We start from the raw sequence: 9,433 nt of genomic DNA, 5'->3' as shown, positions 1-9,433 counted from the left end.
CGCATGTCCTGCCAAGATAGTGCCATGAGAAGCGGTTGATTTTTACGAAGATGTCACGACGCTTCGTGCCAATATAGTGCCACGAAGAGTGGTTGTTGGTTTTTACCATGACATCACTGCTTTTTCTTCAGTCATAGTGGCCTGAAAAGCATGTTTTACACCTGAGACATCGCTGTGTTTCCAGCCAGGATACAGCCATCTTTCCCTGCTAGAAATTTTAAGCCATAACATGTTTTTTCCAAACCATAACCAAGTGGTTTTACTGCCTAAACCTAACCATGTTGTGAAACGTAAAGTTTTAAGATATGTTCAGTAAAGTTCCTGACGTATCCGTGGTTTGCAGAAAAGTACAATGGCAACATTTCTTCTGGGCGACTGGGTTGAATAAGTTCATGGATGCAAATACTGGTTGATTTTCACTCTGAGCTGTTCGATGTCAACACGCCACATCAGTGAACTATTTATACATGAACATTTAGAAAAGCCCGACCATCTCCCTGCACAGCTGGGCGCCATTAATAACCCGTCTGTTAAAAGGGAATGGGGGTCAGATGCTGTGTGAAGGGCGCACAGTTGATAATGAACTCCCGGGGCTCCTCAGCAGGTTGTCAGCCACTTGAGATGAAATCACCGGTGTGGCGTGCCGATGCCATCTGAGGAGAGGGAGGGGACGTTCTCAGCAGGGATCACTGTGTACCCGGGGGAGTTTCAGCCCGGCTCCTGCTGCGTTGCTGTGATACTCATCGTGTGAGGCGAGCAGCCCTGACTGGAAGGATGGCATTCCTGAGCCGTGGTTACCATGGCAGCAGCAGCAGAGACTTTGATGGACAGGACTGGGACGCACACATGCAAGTGTCTGCTGTATCTAGATGAGACAACAATAGGGGTGATCTGTTGTGTGTGTGCTTTCAGTGTTTCAGTGCAATGACGAAGCTAGTTTGACTTTTAGAGTTTAGATTTTTTTTTCTAATGTTTTGTATTTATTTTCACTGTGGTTCACTTTGTGGTTCACTTTAATCGCACCTTCATTTGATTGATGACACATTGGTGGCTTCAAGTTAAAAAAAAAAAATCAACACAACCTTTACTTTAAAACATCTCCGATTAGTGACATTAAAAGTTTAAAGATGTCGTATTTTCTGATGAATATTGAGAATATTTAAAATTTTAATGAGAATATTTTAATTTTTAAGAATAAAAGTGTTTTATTTTTTACTTAAATTGTAACAAATGTGGTTCAGACGAGTGAAGCTTGGATGTTACTGGTGCTTTAATGGCTTGATTTAAAGCCTTACGAGGACATTAGATGTAATCATTTCAGTGACGTCAGATGACGCACAGACTCTCCTGGGGTAGCTGATAATCATCATTTTTCTAACAGTTAACGCTTCAAGGAGGAATTACATTCTCAACAGACACACTAAAATCACATGTTTAATCACTCTGCAGGCCCCGTGTATGAGCTCAGGGGCTGTGGAGGTAAGAAACGCAGAACTCGGTGACCTATTCTGTCTGCACACATCTTTGTAATAAACACCTTTGTCCTACCAAAACTGCTTTTTGTTCACATTTGTGATAATGAAGAGAACACCACAGCTGTAAAACAAAGAAATAAACAGGTTTAAAAAAAACTGTTTCTACACTGTATTGACAACTTCCTAATAAACACTTTTCAGTCCTGTTTATCTGACTGATTTCTGCTGTGTAGTCTGATGTAGCAGGTTGAGTGGTTTCTCTATGAATTATTATCACCTTTGAATGTTGACACATATGATAATGTGTGTTTCATAAAAGAGCTCCAGACAACATGAATATAAACAACTCTGTAAATACCCTTTCAAAAAATAATGAATATTCAATGATAAAGTAGATTTATTTTCCACAGGTGGCACTGTGGTGCAGTGGTTAGCATTGTCACCTCAAAGCACTAAGGTTCCTGGTCTGAACCCAGGGGGTGCAGAGTCTGCATGTTCTCCCTGTGTCAGCGTGGGTTTCCTCCAGGTGCTCCAGCTTCCTCCCACAGTCCAAAGACATGCAGGTTAATTGGTGACTCTAAATTGTCCGTAGGTGTGAATGTGAGTGTGAATGGTTGTCTGTCTCTATGTGTCAGCCCTGTGATAGTCTGGTGACCTGTCCAGGGTGAACCCTGCCTCTCACCTGGTGCAGCTGGGATAGGCTCCAGCCCCCGTGACCCTCAACAGGATAAACTGTTACAGAGAATGAATGAAAAAAATGAATGACTAAATTTCCTCAGGGTAATTCCAAGGAATTACTTTTACTTTTCAATAACTTTTCTCTCTCTTTCTCTCTCTCTCTCTTTTTTGTTACTTAAAAACAGAGAGGAACATCTCCCACAGGGCATGTTTCAATAACACTCTTAAAACAACAAACACCCTTTTATTAATAAACATTGTTTAACCAGCACATGTTGTAATTATTACAAAATTCTTCAGGGCATGCCATAGGATATGGACAAGAGTTAGAAACTAAAGGGGAAAAAAAGCTTAGATAATTTCATGACAGAAAAAAACATACATTTGAATCCACACAAGAAGATTTCTTTATTGGGTATAATATTAAAGAGCTTGCATACATAAATAGTTTTGGTTTATCTTTTTAAAGGCTTTCAAATGTGACAGTGTTTGAAGATATATGTGTATATCTTTTAATTGAAATGTATATGAAAGGAAGGTACAGGTCAAATTTGGCTACAATAATTAGCAAATTAATGACATATTGTTCACTGCTGGAGAAATTAGGATTTCTGAATATTAATAACAAATAACGTTGTTAAAGTAAAATATTATGATCAAATTATGTTTTAAGATCCAATTGAAAATCAGCCCAAAACATGGTCAAATGTTTGAACAAACAACTGTTCAAGCATTTCCACCACAAAATTACAGAAACAGCACTGTCTTCTATATTAAGATTAGGGCTATTTTTATGTTATGGTATGTTTTACCTTTTATTATCCTTGATAGTAAATAAGTAGAAGCAACGTACACAAGAAGTCTGAATTGCTTTTTTTTTTTCATTTAATTTTCATTTTAAACATTACAACACTGGCCAGGGCTTCATTAAATTCACACAGGTTTGCACAATGCACGGGTGTTTCCCGCCATCACCTGCACCAAATGAAAAGGACTCAGTGCTGTGCACGGGACATGTACTTTTGAATTAGTTTTATTATCCTTCCTTTTAAGTGAGAAAATAAATGGTACAAAGTCAGACATCTTAGGGTTAGGTCAGGGGTTAGACTTCACATATTATCAAAAACAACAATTGTCAGACTAAAAAAAAACATGAAGGAAATTAAGAAAAAAAAACAGCATTTTAAAAATATGTAGTCGATATAACAAAAAAAAAAAAAAGAGAAAAGGTTATGATTTAAGGTAGACTTTCTTATTATCTAAGCCATATATTTCAGAGACTGAATTAAAATTATAAATATATTTAAAAAATAAACTATTGAACAGGGGGATAACTTGGAAAATGTATTTTTGTACATATGAAAGTTACGTTATTGTCTCTTAATGGAATTCTTATTTCAATTACATACGTTTGGAGAAACAAAGATTATTTAACGAAAATTTTCTGACAGTCAGTAACCAAAGAAAGGAAATAAATTAATTTATAATTAAAATATAATAGATTTAAAATTATAATGCTCTATTATAACTATTATTTTGCTTTTGTTTTATTTTATTTAATTATTTATGTAGTTATTTAAAAGTTTTATTTTCCGGGTTTGTCTTCCTGTTTCGCATGACGTCACTGACCCCTACAGTCTCTCGCGCGTGCTACATCACAGTGTCCTGCTTTTTTCTTTTCTTTTTTTGACGGTTTTAAACACATAAAAGCAGCGTCAATATTTAACTAAAATAAGTTTTATGACATAAAAAAAGTTTCTCCAACATGTTGTCCTCTCCAGTGAAGACCTGAAGATGTCCTCCAGTCACACAAGGAGACACAGACCGCTGTCCAAAGGTAAGACAACATGCTAACGGCTGCTAACGAACGTTAAGCTAAGCTAGCTAACCTCACAGAGTGGTCAAAATAGCTGACCTCATGTTTTTAATAAACCCTGGACAAAGATAGTGAATGGACTGTAGACACTAGATGGTGTCAGAGAGTTGTGTGTGTGTGTGTGTGTGTGTGTCACCAGTCACCTGTACTGACGTTAAGTCAGCACACGGGGGCAGTAGCATGTTAGCAGTGAAGCTAACTGCTGAGTCTGAGCACACTGAGTTCCTGGATGTATCTGGCTGTGAAGTGCTGCTGTGGCTTTAAACAGTACAAATGTGTTTTATATTTTAGATGTTTTATTAATACAACAACATCAGGTCCATTTCGTTATTCCTTCACACCTGACTGGCTCTGAAATGAGAGGATTTTATAAACTCAGAAAACATAATAACATCTCCATGGGACAAGTCCAGCAGCTGCTCAGTGTCTCACCTCATCAGACCTGTATCACTGCAGACATGTTGTAGGAAAAGCACAGGTGTATTCAGTGACAATTAATAGAAGAGAGCCATCACAAATGTCATTGCTGTCAATGCTGTTAAAAAGGTCCATAAAAGACAGACTTAAAGAGGATCTGTCCTCTGTTGGGGTGATTCTCAAAGTGGGGTCTGTGTTTTGAAATTCATTTAATTATCATGACATGTTTTTTCCCCACAAAAGGCTCCGTAGCGAATATTTTTATTTTAAGATTTAAAGTAGCTCAAAGATTACATTCTGATCTAACATGTTGTATATTTTAAATAATCAGAATCTGAATATTTCGTATATTTAGCCTTTGTACTGGTGTTGTCACCATACTGGAATTTATGAAAAGATAAGAATAACAAGACTATAACGTGACAAGGATGACTTTTCTTTTATTGGTTAGTAGCAGATAACAGAAGAAGGGCTGAAGTAAACTTTAATAAGACGAGAGAGCTTGAAAACACAGCTGGTACCGATTTATCGATACTGTGGAAAATTAGTAATGAAACAACATATTTTTTAAACAGCTATGTCTGCACTGAGAGTTAAACTTCAAGCAGTTTTCTCTTAATTTACTTTGATATTTTAAGATCCAGTGTTACTTGCAGCTAATTGAGGGCCAGTGACTTGACATGCAGTGTTGATATTTAAAACCCTTTATGAAGTATAGGTAAGGAAAGTGATCGTAAAAAAAACGTTTATTGAATTTATTAATCTCTTTTTATCAAGTAATATGAAAATGTATTGAGGGTATGAAGACGTTTAAAAATTATTAGACATTATAGACACAAAATGTCGTAGCAGATAACTGTCCGCACTTAATGCTGAAATGCAAAAAAGCCACAAAAAAGTTTTTAAATTAAAAAAAAAAAAAAGTGTTGCCAGCAAAATATTAAAAAATAACAACTATGACATCCAGTTAATTGCTGTGAATCAGAGCATTTTGTCCTTAAACTTGCACTTGGCCAACGCCACCTGGGACAACAATCAATCTGGAGGCTTTTTTTTTTTCATGTATGTTGTCAGACAGGAAGTTACACAGTCAGACCCTGAAAGACCCCCAAACAATGGTGAAAAGTCAAAGTGTGTTTATTTAACCCTTTCGCTCACTGGTACACTGGGGGATAAAATCCTGTGTCATGTAATGTTGATTTTATTCAGATTTATTTAATATGAATCGACATACTTGAAAGTTGAAGTTCAGGGTTGCAGATTTCTTTAGGTCATCAAAACAACTGCCTGATTGAGTTATGTCATAGTTTTTTAGACATGAATTTAGTCTGTTACTTCATGATGTCATCCGTGATCCTGGATGACACATGTTTAAATATTTTTCTTTTCATACAGTTTTTTTTATTAAATAAAAAAGTATTGCTTTGCTTTTAAGAGGCCATTTTGGGGATTTATTTTAAAGAGGCAACAGATAGGATTCATTTTATTTTTAGCTTGGCGCCACCTAGCGTCAGCAGTGTTGTTCACACTGTCGCAACGACCAAATTGAGCGTGGGGATCAGAGATAATCAATAAAATGCAGGCTGTAAAGCCACCAGTATACTTCTATGTATATGTAGAATGAGAAGGTGTGTGGACACTCTACTAAATAAATGAGTAAAGAGACCGAGCAACAATTATCAGATTTATCTGAAGAAAAAACAAATAGTAATGCAAATAATTATAGCAGAATGCACAGTACCAGTACAAACAGCTCACAGTAAATGATACCAATATGTACAGTATCAGTACAAACAACAGTAGACACAGTGGAATTATACCAATATGCACATGTAAACAGTCCCCATTCTAGAATAAACGCTACCGTATGGAAACCATGCGGCCGGTTGGAGCTCAAATTGAATGGGAAACAAAGTCCAGTGTTCACTTAGCTGGGCGTAACTTAGCTGGGCGATGTCCGTGGATAGCTGCCTCCCTGAGAAGAGAACAGAAGGAAGGGAGGGGGGTATCACTGTCCGAGGGCTGCCGTAGAATGGCAACCAGGATGTCAGCCGACCAACACTCGCTACCCGCTCCCTGGTTGCGGCGATTTGCGATGCTGGCCAGCTAGGAATGAACTAGCAGCCAGTACAGTACAGTCCTCTCTGGTCTAGCTAACATTTAGCCGTGTTACTTACTGATCCATTAGAAAGAAAGCTAGCTGGACATGGGTTTTGAAGCCTCTTTGGTCACGGAGCTCCCTCCATCTCTTGAACGCCTGACTGAGGTTTACTCTTGTTTTTCCTCTTCTTTTATCACTCTCCTTTTTGCTCTTCTTTGCCTCCTCACACAGAGGAGCTCCTTTTCTTTTGCTAGGCCGTTTTTCACTTGTCTCCAAACTTTGTCCGTCTGTTATTGTGCTCGTGACTCAACTATCTCATGCCCAACTCCTCATAAGGACCAGCTCCAGTCCCTGATTGGCTGACTGACCAGTTTCGCAATACGTGACGCATTTCCTGCTGTAAAGCAGATTGTTTCCGCAAAATTTCGGCACCGGTGGCAGACGCTTATTGCACAGCCACTAAGTAACCTATGTAAACGCTGATAGTCTCATTTTACTGTGGCCACTGCCCTGTGCAACCCACATTATTTTCATAATGATATATTTAGGAAAAGATGCTATCTATTGCCTCTTTAAAACTATATTGGTCACTGGGTCCTGAGTTGATGTCAGTTGCACTGTTCTATGGGTATTCTGTGTTGATAAGTGGAGCAAAAATATACAATATGTTCAGTACTTTTCTCTTGTGTCATTATTTTACGTAACTAGGACTACAGGAGTGTGAAAATTAGCTTGTTAAATTATTCCAAGGGACCACACGAGGGTGTCCCCAGTATAAGCGCGATCTTATAAGAGGCTCTTGGCTGAAAAACAATTGAGGAGCTCTGCTTTATTGAGTGCGGCTGGCTCATCTACCCACTCAGTGCACTTGGCTGCAGCAGACGCTCACTCAGCAGAGGGATACAGGTTTGAATTCATTATGTTAGGACTTGCCTCATGATGTGTGTGTGTGTGAGAGAGAGGGAGCGAGAGAGAGAGGGATGCTCAGGTCAGCAGTTCTGGAGGAGAAACAGGACACTGCCCCTCATCTCTTACTCTCTCATGTATTATGTATGCGTGTGATGTCCGGCCGTGTGTGTGTGAGCTGCATGCAGCCAGCGGAAGTGCACGATGTATCAATGCTGCCCTTCGCCCTCAGAGATCCAAAACGCTATTTATCTGCCTTTGGGGCGGCGCCCTGCAGGCCACATGAGACATACAAGGTCTTATCTGGATTTGTCCAGGAAATCAGTGCAGCAGGAGTCTAATGAGGATTGATGAGACATGGAGTTTGGTTTTCAATAAAATCGATGATCTTCACCTCTGTTAACCCGAGAGTGGGACGTTTGAGTTCAAGGCTGCTTGCATTCTTAACGTGAGATAACTTGTAGTGAAGTCAGAGGTCATTTCCAGTCTGAGGCCTGTTGAGCTGTTTGTTTCCTCATGAATGTAATATTAAGATCCTCATAGTGCCATAGAATATTATTGATATCACTTTGCCTTGTCTAAATCTAACATCTCAATCACCAGAAAAAATGTTGGCGTTGTATGTTTCTGCAAACCAGGGACACGCTACATTTGTGTGTTCTTTAAACCTTAATGTTTCCTTACATCTAGAAAACACTTTGGGTAATGTGTGGTTAGGTTTAGACACAAAAAACATGTGGTTATGGTTAGGAAAAAAACATGTTTGGGCCTAAAAACCTTTCTTCGTTTCTGGTAGCCCAATTATGGCCAGAGAAGCTGTCGATGTCTCGGTAAAAAGACAATCGCTTTTCATGGCAATATCCTGGCTGGAATGCAGTGATGCTTCGGTAAAAGACATTTGCTTTTCGTGTCACTATCCTGGTCGTTAACACAGCGATGTCTCGATTAAAAACAACTGCTTTTTGTGACACTGTCCTGGCAGGAAATGCAGAGATATCTTAGTAAAAAAGAGCTGCTTTTTGTGACACTATCCCAGTTGTAAGCACAGCGAAATCTCTGTAAAAAACAATCATTTTTCATAGCACTATCCTGGCAGGAAACACAATGATGTCTCAGTGACAAACAACTGCTTTCCGTGACACTATCCCACTAAACACTAAAGTGTTGGTGAAAATCAGCCCTTTTTCACGGCACTATTCCCATTATAACACAGCAATTTCTCTGTAGAAAACAATTGCTTTTCATGGCACTCTCCCAGCAGGAAATGCTGGTTTATCTCAGTGAAAAACAACCAGTTTTTGTGGCACTACCTGGCAAGAAACACAGCGTTATCTTAGTAAAAAAAACAGCTGCTTTTTCATGGCACTATCCCAGTTGTAAGCACAGCAAAGTCTCAGTGACAAACAACTGCTATTTGTAACACTATTCCAGCTTGAAATGCAGCGATGTCTTGGTAAATAGCAACCACTTTTCATGGTGATATCACTGGAAGGAATCACAGCAATATCTTAGTAAATAATGGCAGCTTTTTGTGACACTAACCCAGCTTAAAATGAAGCGATGTCTTGGTTAAAAAAAAAACATTTTTTGTGGCACTATTCACATTATAACACAGCAATGTCTCTGTAGAGAACAACTTCCGTGGCACTGTCCTGGCAGGAAATTCAGTGAGCACTTGATAGAAACAAAGGCTTTTGTTGTTTTGTGGTTTGTCTGCAGCTTGGTGGCTCCAAGGTCTCACACCATCCGCCATTCCAGTCACCTCCCAGTGATGAATGTCGGCTCATATACTACGTCACTTTAAAAATGTTGATAAGATACGTATATATCTAAAATGTGTGTGGTATTCATGGTTTGCAGAAACAATGCCAACATTTTCCTCTGGCGACTGAGCTGATATCTAAAGGTTAACTGTTTTCTCTTCAGCATTTTCACTCAGCTGTAACATCCAAGGCTTCTGCATTGTTTGCACAAGGTGTG

The 9,433-nt window shown here is 38.9% G+C and overlaps 1 long non-coding RNA gene across 1 annotated transcript in view; it reads left to right on the top strand.

The window, feature by feature from the left end:
• Nucleotides 1–3,827: 3,827 nt before the first annotated feature.
• LOC144458706 (uncharacterized) overlaps nucleotides 3,828–9,433 on the top strand; it is a 43,973-nt gene continuing 38,367 nt past the window's right edge. The window contains exon 1 of the long non-coding RNA XR_013488091.1: nucleotides 3,828–3,990. This is a non-coding gene — a long non-coding RNA (uncharacterized LOC144458706). The remainder of the gene's footprint in view (nucleotides 3,991–9,433) is intronic.

This window comes from Epinephelus lanceolatus, chromosome 18 (assembly GCF_041903045.1).
Source record: "Epinephelus lanceolatus isolate andai-2023 chromosome 18, ASM4190304v1, whole genome shotgun sequence".
NCBI lineage: Eukaryota > Metazoa > Chordata > Actinopteri > Perciformes > Serranidae > Epinephelus > Epinephelus lanceolatus.
The sequence above is the reverse complement of the archived record's forward strand: the minus strand, read 5'-3'. Positions and strand labels throughout refer to the sequence as shown.